Below are 10,396 nucleotides of genomic sequence, written 5' to 3'. Positions count from 1 at the left end.
CCCAAGGCCACAGAGCTAGGATTCAGCCCCAGCAATCTGGCTCTGAGCCCATGCTAACTACCAGGCTATACTTCTGAAGACCTGTCAAAAAAAGGAAAACATCTGAGAGTCACAATATGAGTTAAGAGCTAAATAATGCCCAGAGAAACTTGCTAAGCAGGTCAATTGCAGGGGGGGAGGGGAGGAAGTCAAGAGGGGTGAGTCCACACACAAGGGCGGTCTTAGGTACACAGGGGCTTCCCCAGCGAACATCCAGACAAAATCCAAGAGGGGCCTTGTTGCTGTCTGCTTATGCTCCACTCCGGAGAACAGCCCGGACATCTGCACGGTGGCGGAGGGCTCCTTCTCTCCCCTCCTCCGTCTGTCTCTCCCCCACTCCCTAGAGGGTGTGGTTCTTTCTCTTTGCAGGGCCACAGGCCTCACAGGCATGTGCTCACCTTTGGTCTGCTCCCAACTAGATGCAGGGAAAAACACACCTAGAAACCCAAGAGTAACTATCACCCGCAAGCTGCCTGGCACAGTTTCAGGTGGCAGGACTAGTGCCCTTCCTGAGCCGAGGGTGTCGAGGGTGTCTTTGGGGCATCCCCCTCATTGGGTTCTACTTTCCTGGCCATCTCACTTACCATGCCTTTCCTCCCTTTCTCTTGAGTTCCTTCATGTAATTCTGGGTCTGGTCTTCAGTAGAACCAGTGCTGGCAGTGAAGGTGTTGGCTTATGAAGGTTATTCTCCCCATGTGCCAGTATGTTGAAATGACAGTGCTAAGAAGGCTTATACCTGGGAGACTGCTATATATATATATATATATATATCTCGAATGGATGCACGGATGGATGGATGGATGCATGGGTGGATGGATGGATAGATGGATGGATGGGTGGGTTGGTGGGGCCTTCCAGCAAAAGCCTTGGCTCTGTTCTGGATCTGTCATCCAGAAACTGAATTTCCCCCTCACTACCTACAGGATATTGTATCTCTCTGAAATCACTCAGGAGCTAGGGTTCCCTTTATAAATCCAGGAGAAGAGATGACAGCAGTTCCTTAAGCACCACAGTGAATTCTCCTGCCAGGTAGGAAAAATTCAGCATTGGTGAATCCATCCACCAATCAACCAGATTCTACTGTAACCTTCAATGGCATCATAAGCATGGCCAGACTTCTACAAGAATGAGGCAGCTCTCATAAAGTATATCACAGACTGGTCGTGGAGAACCCTCTCCTTTTGCACCCCCCAACGCCCTGGCTGTTACTTCCACCCCCACTAAATCTACTCTCTCACTTACAGGCTCTTATCTTTTGCTTTTTAACCCTCACACACATCTCTCTGACAATCTTCTGGACTCCTGATGGGATGAAACATTCCTCCAGGAAATGGCTGGCTTAAGCCCTTCATGAAGTCCTCCTGATAGGAGCCAGTTGAACAGGAGTATAGTGGACAAGCTAAAGAGATTAAGGATCACCCAAGCGATAGAGACCACTGATGCCCAGGAGAAAGGAAGATGCCAAGAGACAGAAATTCATCTTCAGAGACCAGATGCTGCTGTTTATTTAAATGTTGGTAGCAGTTTATTGGGTGGAACAAAAGGGATTCAGTCTTTCAGGCATAATAGGTAAGTCTGGAATTTCACTCTGTCCATCCTCACCCAAAATGGGTATCATGTAGGACTGGGTTTCAGCAATCAGCTGACATCTTGTACAGATTAGCACGTGAATAGTCATGACTAGAAAGAAAACATCTGTTGAAAGAAACATGTTAATAGAAAATCCAGAAATAAACACACAATTATATGGTCAATTTATCTTTGACAAAGCAGGAAAGAATATCCAGTGGGAAAAAGACAGTCTCTTCAACAAATGGTGTTGGGAAAACTGGATAGCTACATGCAAAAGAATGAAACTGGACTACTTTCTTATACCATACACAAAAATAAATTCAAAACGGAGATTAAAAACATAACTGTGAGACCAGCCATAGCAACATTTTTCTAGATATATCTCCTGAGGCAAGGGAAATAAAATAAAAAATAAACTATTGGGACTACATCAGAATAAAAAGCTTCTGCGCATCCAAGAAAATAATCAACAAACTAAAATGCAACCTATGGAATCAGAGGATATATTTGTAAATGACATATCTGATAAAGGCCTAGTATCCAAAAGGTATAAAGAACTTACAAAACTCAACACCTAAAAAACAAATAACCCAATTAAAACATGGGCAGAAGACATGAACAAGTCTTTCTCCAAAGAAGACATCCAGATGGCCAATAGACACACGAAAAGATGCTCATCATCACTTACCATCAGGGAAATACAAATCAAAACTACAAAGAGATATCACCTCACACCTGTCAGAACGACTAAAATCAAAAACACAGGAAACAAGGGTGTTGATGAGGATGTGGAGAAAAAGGAAACGTTGTGCACTGTTGGAGAGAATGCAAACTGTTGTAGCCACCTTGGAAAACAGTGCAGAGTTTCCTCAAAAAGTTAAAAATAAAACTACCGTATGATCCAGCAATTGCACTACTGGGTATTTACCCAAAGAAACAAAAACACTAATTAAAAGGGATACATGCATCCCTGTGTTTATAGCAGCATTATTTACAATAGCCAAGATGCGGAAGCAGCCCAAGTGTCCATCGATTGATGGATAAAGAAGATGTGGTATATATAGACAATGGAATATTATTCAGCAATAAAAAAGAATGAGATTTTGTCATTTGCAGTGGCATGGATGGGCCTAGAGGGTATAATGCTAAGTGAAATAAGTCAGAAAAGACAAGTACCATATGATTTCACTCATATGCGGAACTAAGAAAACAAAGGAAAAAAGGAGACAAACCAAGAAACACTCTTAACTATAAGAGAACAATCTGATGGTTACCAGATGGGAGGGGATGGAGAGATGGGTTAAATATGTGATGGGGATCGAGGAGTGCACTTGTGATGGGCACAGGGTGATGTATGACATAGTTGAATCACTATTCTGTACACCTGAAACGAATATAACACAGTTGTTAACTATAATGGAATTAAAATAAGAACTTTAGAAGAAAGAAAAACTGTAATATATTCCCTTCAGTTGGGTTTTCCTGTCTTGGAATAAAAAGTGAACAGAAAATGAGTTGGCGGGGCACCCAGGGGGCTCAGTTGGTTAAGTGTCTGACTCTTGATTTTGGCTCAGGTCATGATCTCATGGTTTGTGAGATTGAGTCCCACATTGGACTCTGTGCTCTCAAGCACACGGCCTGCTTGGGATTCCCTCACTCTCCCTCTCTCTCTCTCTGCCCCTCCCATGCTGTCTCTTTCTCTCTCAAAATAAATAAATAAACATTTTTAAAAAATGAAAATGAGTTGGTGAGTGATCCCTATTTCTTAGAAGAAATTGACTAAATTAAGTATAATTTCTTCCTCATATGATTAAAATTAGTTTATAAAACCATTTGTCCTTGGAGTTTCCTTTAATGTTTTTTATGATAGACCCAACTTCTTTAAAAGTTGCAAGAATTTGCATCAGCTTTTATTTTTCTAGAAATTTGTTAATTTCATCTAAATTTTCTACCTTATTGGCACAAAGTTGTCCATAATATCCATTTTTAAAACTCCCTTTAATTTTTTAATTGTCAAATAAAATGCAGATACAGAAAAATCACACAAGTGGATAGCGTAGTGAATAGTGGACTCTGATAAGGTTAACACCCTTGTAACTAACCAATCAGAACAATAAGTAGAACTCTGGCAGCCACCACAGAATACCCTCCCCATGCCTGGGTCTTGTTCCTATCACAGCCCACTTCCACCCTCCAAAGGCAACTCTTATCCCAAGCTATGAGATTCATTTCTTCAAGTTTCTTTAAGTTTTTATAACCCAAGAGTATATCCTGAAACAATATGATTTAGCTTTGCCCACTTTTTTGAGAGAGAGAGAGAGAGAGAGAGAGAGAGCACTCGAGCACGGGGGAGGGGCAGGGAGCGAAGACAAAGAGAATCTCAATCAGGCTCCACACCCAGTGCAGAGCCCTAGGTGGGGCTCGATCTCATGTCTGCGAGATCATGCCCAGAGCTGAAATCAAGAGTTGGATGCTTAAACTGAGCCACCCAGGCACCCAAAACCTTGCCCCCCTCTTTTTTTTAACAGGCATGTCTTTTAAGCTCTTTTTAATGCACAGGTCTCCGCTTCCATCCCTCTTTCCCTCACAATACACCTGCTGATTGAACACAGGGCATTAAACCTATAGTGTTTCACACAATCTGGATTTTGTTGACAGCATACTCATGGTATAGTTCAACATGTTCTTCTCAGGTTAGCTTCCCTTACTCACTTGTGTGACAAGATCCCCCAGGATCCTCTTACACATTTCCCACACCAAAATTGGAATCATTCATTTCCCTGAAAGTCTGATTAAGTTTGATGGGAACAGTATTTCAAGACCACCTCATGAGCTAGGAATTAGTAGCAGCTTGTATATAATGACATCTCTAGAGGAATAGTTAATTAAGGGAGCAAAAAAACCTAAAACAATATTCTTTTAAAATAAACTGGAGATGTGATTTATTTTTAATGGATCCATTTAAAATACATAGATAAGTTTTGGCAAATTTATACATTTTTGTAACCACCGCCCCAATCAAAATAGAAAACACTTTCATGACCCGAAAATGCTCTTACAACCTTTTTCAGTATATCTACCTTCACCACCAGAAGCAACCACTAATCTAATTTCCATTACCTTACATTAGTTTAGCCTACACACAAGAAACATATACTTTCCTATTACGAGGTACTGTGTTCTATAAATCCTCACTGAACTTGATAATATTTTGTCTGTTTGACCTATCAGTTACCAACCACTAAAATGGTGGAATTTTCCATTTCTTCTTGTGGTTCTGCCAATCCTTCCTATATGTTTTGAATTTATCAGGTGCTCACAAGTTTACTACTTGTATTTATTGTTTGTCATTATGTGGTGAATGTTAGCTTTCACCTGGTGTATTTCTTTCACACTTTTCTTTCAACCTATCTGAGAGCCTTGTTTTAGGGATATTTCTCGTAAAGAATTTAAGTATGGATTTTTAAAGGGACTTGACAAAGTTTCTTTTTACTAGGGATTTTGGTTTGTTGATGTGTACTGATTATTAATATTTGGATTTATTTCCACCACATTATTTTGTGTTTTCTATTCATTCTGTTCTTTATTTCCCCTCTTCCTTCCCTGCCTTTGTTTAGATTTTCCCTCTCTCCCTTTTCCTTGCATGTATATTACAGACTCTGTTCTTACTCTTTTTAAAAGTTTGCCTTTGAAGTTTCAGCGTGCATGTTTAATTCAAGGTCCAACAGTGACCAATCTTGACTCTACTTACTGTCAAACAACTCAAGGTCCTTAAAATGTTCTGAGTGCCCCTTTTCTATGTATGATTTGTTTACAAATCAGATAACCATACACATATGGGCTTATTTCTGGACTTTCAATTCTATTCCACTAATCTGTTTTTGTCCTTGTGCTAGTACCAGTGTGTCTTGATTATTGCTTTGTACATAGGTTAGAAATGGGGGAATTTGAGACCTCTTGCTTTATTCTTTTTTAATATTGCTTTAGCTATTCTGGGTCCCCTGAAATTCTGAGTTAAGTTTAGAATAAGCTTGTCATTTTCTACAAATAAATCAGCTGGGATTTTGATAGGGATTATAATGAATCCATGTATCAGTTTGAAGAGTGCAATTTTAAATTCTCTGATCCATGAACATGAGATGTTTTTCTAAGTAGTTATGTGTTCTTTAATTTCTGTCAATGTTTCACAGTTTTCAGATTATGAATTTTGCACTTATTTTAACTCCTAAGTTTTTCATGCTGTAATAAGTGGAATTATTTTCCTAATTTCATTTTCAGATTATTCATCGCATGTGTGTAGAAACACAACAGATTTTTTTTTTTTTGTATATCATCTTTTATCCTGCAATCTTGCTTAACATGATTATCAGTCTAATAGATTATTAGTGTGTTCCTTTGATTTTTTCTAAGTTCAAGTCATCTGTAAATAAAGATCATTTTGCTTCTTTCTGATTTGGATGGCTTTCATTTCTTTTCTTGCCTTGTCCTAGCTAGTACAATGTCCTTCAGTACAATGTTGAAGTAAGAACAGATGTTCTTGCCTTTTTCCTAACGTTTGAGAGAAAGTACTCTATCTTTTAACCATTAAGTATGATGTTAGCTGTGTATTTTTGATAGAGGACTTTAATCATGTGGAGGAAGCTCCCTTTTATTCCTAGTTTGTTGAGTGTTTTTATCAAAAGGGCATTGGATTCTGCCAAATGCTTTTCTTGAATCTACTGAGATGATCATGTAATTTCTGTTTTTATTGTACTGATAGGACATATTATATTGATTTTCAGAAGTTGAACTGTGTACATCCCTGGAGTAAATCCCACTCAGTCATCATGTATAATTCTTTTTTTATGTTGCTTTATTCAGTTTGCTAGTGTTTTGTTGATGATCTGAGCCTCCCTATTCATGAGAGATACTGGTCTGTAGTCTTTTCCTGTGATATCTTGTCTGGTTTTGGTATCAGGGTAATAAAGGCCATATAAAATGAGTTGGGAAATGGTTCTTTTTTTGTTAAGTTTTATTTATCTTTGAGAGAGAGAGAAAGTGCAAAGGGGAAGAGGGAGGGAGGGAGGGGGAGAGAGGGAGGGAGAGAGAGAGAGAGAGAGAGAGAGAGAGAGAGAGAGAGAATCTCAAGCAGACTCCACACCATCAGTGCAGAGCCTGATGTGGGGCTGGAAGCCATGAGCCGTGATATCATGACCTGAGCTGAAGTTGGATGCTTAATCAACAGAGCTACCCAGGCACCCCTCTCTTTTCTCTTTTTAGGAAGAGTTTGTGGATAATTGGTATTAATTCTTCTTTAAATGTTTAGTAGAATTAACCTGTAAAGCCAGCTGTGCCTGTGCTTTTCTTTGTGGGTAGTTTTTTTTGTTTTTTGTTTTTGTTTTTTTTTTTTACTACTTCAAACTCTTCACTTGTTACAGGTCTATTGAGATTGTCTGTTTTTCCTTTAGTCTGTTTTAGCTTGTGTCCTTCTAGGAATTTATCTGTTTCATCTAGGTTATCTCATTTGTTGTCATACAACTGTTCATTGTATTCTAATTCTTTTATTTCTAATGAATTAATTTCTAAGGTTAGGTGACATTTACAACTATAAAATTCCCTCTATGCACTGCTTTACCTGAATTTAATAACTTCTGTTAACATTGTGCCATTTTCATTCTTCTCAAAATGTCTTCTGATTTCTCTTGATTTATTGATCCATTGGTTATTTAGCAGGAGTATTGTGTTTAATAATTCCACCTATTTGTGATTTTCTCAACCTTTTTCCTGCTTTTGTTTCTTAATTTCATTCCACTGTTGGAGAACATACTTTGTACTATTTCTATTCTCTTAAATTTATTGTTTGTTTTATGGCTTAGCAAATGACCTATCCTGGAGAATGTTCCATGTACACTTGAGAAGAATGTATATCTGTTGTCTGTTGAGAGGAGTGTTCTACAGATGTCTATTATTAGATCAGTTGGTTTGTAGTGTTGTTTATCTTGTTTTGTTGTTCTAGTTTTCTATCCCTTATTGAAAAGTAGGATATTCAAGTCTCCAACCATTATGGTTGTAGTTAACTCTCCCTTCATCTCTGTTTTTGTTTTTATGTATTCTGGTCCTTTGTTATTAGGCGTATATATGTTTAGAACTATAAAATCTCCCTGATGTCAATTAACACTTACATCATTATAAAATGCCCATAAGATTTTGTTTTGATTGCTGTTTGCAGGATATGACTTATTTCCTGCTATTACTTTCAATCTATTTGTATCTTTTATTTTTTTAATGTGCAAATTTTTATTGTATATAAAATTTTTGTTTTTGTTTTTTAAATTCACACCCAAGTTAGTTAGCATATAGTGCAATAAAGATTTCAGGAGAAGATTCCAGTGATTCATCCCCTACATATAACACCCAGTGCTCATTCCATCAAGTGTCTTCCTTAGTGCCCCTTACCCATTTAGCTCATCCCCCTTCCCATAACCCCTCCAGTAACCCTCCATTTGTTCTCTGTATTTAAGAGTCTCTTATGTTTTGTCCCTCTCCACTTTTATATTTGTGCTTCCATTCCGTTATGTTCATCTGTTTTGTATCTTAAATTCCATGAGTGAAACCATATTTGTCTTTCTCTAATTTGACTCAGCATAATACACTCTATCTACTTCCATCCATGTTGTTGCAAATGGCAAGATTTCATTCTTTTTGATTGACAAGTAATACTCCATTGTGTGTGTGTGTGTGTGTGTGTGTGTGTGTGTGTGTACACACATCTTCTTTATCCATTCATTTGTCGATGGACATTTGGGCTCTTTCCATACTTTGGTTTTGTCGATAGCACTGCTATAAACATTGGGGTGCATGTGCCCTTTTGAAATAGCACACCTGTATCCTTTGGATAAATACCTAGTAGTGCAGTTGCTGGGTCATAGGGTAGTTCTATTTTTAACTTTTTGAGGAACATCCATACTGTTTTCCAGAGTGGTTGCACCAGCTTGCATTACCATCAATAGTGCAAAAGGGTTCCTCTTTGTCCACATCCTCGCCAACATCTGTTATTGCCTGAGTTAATTTTAACCATTCTGACAGATACGAGGTGGTATCTCATCATGGTTTTGATTTTTTTTCCCTGATGAGAACTGATGTTGAGCATCTTTTCATGTGTCTGTTAGCCATCTAGATGTCTTCTTTGGCAAATCGTCTATTCATGTCTTTTGCCCATTTCTTCACTGGATTGTTTTTTGGATGTTGAGCTCGGTAAGTTCTTTATAGATTCTGGATACTGACCCTTTATCTGATATGTCATTTGTAAATATCTTCTCCCACTCTGTCGGTTGCCTTTTAGTTTTGCTGATTGTTTCCTTCACTTTGCAGGTTTTTATCTTGATGAGGTCCCAATAGTTCATTTTTGCTTTTGTTTCCCTTGCCACCAAAGACACGTTAAGAAGCTGCTGCAGCCGAGGTCAGAGCATTTGCCTGTTTTCGCCTCTAGGATTTTAACAGCTTCCTGTCTTATATTTAGGTCTTCCATCCATTTTGAGTTTATTTTTGTGTATGGTGTAAGACAGTGGTCCAGGTTCATTCTTCTGCATGTCACTGTCCAGTTTTCCCAACACCGTATGCTAAAGGGACTCCCTTTTTTCCACTGAATATTCTTTCCTGCTTTGTCAAAGATTAGTTGGCCATACATTTGTGGGTCTATTTCTGGGTTCTCTATTCTGTTCCATTGATCCGTGTGACTGTTTTTGTGCCAGGACCATACTGTCTTGATGATTATTACAGCTTTGTAATACATCTTAGTCTGAAATTGTGATGCCTCCAGCCTTGGTTTCAAGATTGCTTTGGCTATTTGGGGTCTTTCCTGGTTCCATACAAATTTTAGGATTGCTTGTTGTAGCTCTGTGAAGAATGCTGGGTGTTATTTTGATAGGGATTGCTCTATTGTATCTTTTAATCTAAAGTGTGTCTCCTGAAAACAGTATATATAGTTGAATCAAGTCTTTTTACCCAGTCTGATAATCTCCATAATTTGATTGAGTTGTTTAATCCATTCATATGTAATAATTATACTGTTGGATTGATGTCTACGTTTTTCTTTTTGCTTTCTATGCCTTTTTTTTTTTGTTCTGTTCCTCCTTTAATGCTTTTACTTCACGTATTTTCCAAATTATTTTCTCTAATGAATTTTCACTGTTTAATTTTTAAAAATTGTTCTGTTTACCACATACATCTTATCAGAATGATACAGGTTTATACTAGGCTAACTCCACATAGGAGCACTATTCTTAGGTAGCTCTATTTGTTACGTCCTTTTTGCAATATTGTTATGCAACTTCGCTCCTACCCACCTCCTTTATGCTATTACTTTTTAAAATAACATTTACTTATTTTTGAGAGAGAGAGAGAGAGAGAGAGAGAGAGAGAGAGGCAGGCAGACAGAAATACAGAATCTGAAGCAGGCTCCAGGCTCTGAGCTGTCGTCCCCACAGAGCCTGAAGCAGGGCTCGAACCCACAAACCGTGAGATGATGACCTGAGCAGAAGTTGGATGCTTAACTGCTTCACCCAGGTGGCCCTCCCTTATGCTATTATTAGCAAATACAAATCACTTTAAATTCTTGTGTTTTTCTGACATAGGCAGTATAAGTCTGGTTCCAAACCTATTTTAGATGTCAGCTTGTAGACGCCAAATCTCAAGAGAGATTTTTTTCCTTCCCTCCACCCAGTTTTCTTTCTCTCCTGAGATAGGGTATCTTGGCTCATTATTTCACTAAGTGTGTCATATTTTGAAGTACCAGGTTTGGGAAGAG

The sequence above is a fragment of the Panthera onca genome, chromosome C1, assembly GCF_046562875.1.
Source record: "Panthera onca isolate mPanOnc1 chromosome C1, mPanOnc1 haplotype 2, whole genome shotgun sequence".
Lineage (NCBI taxonomy): Eukaryota > Metazoa > Chordata > Mammalia > Carnivora > Felidae > Panthera > Panthera onca.
Note: the sequence above shows the minus strand (reverse complement) of the source record.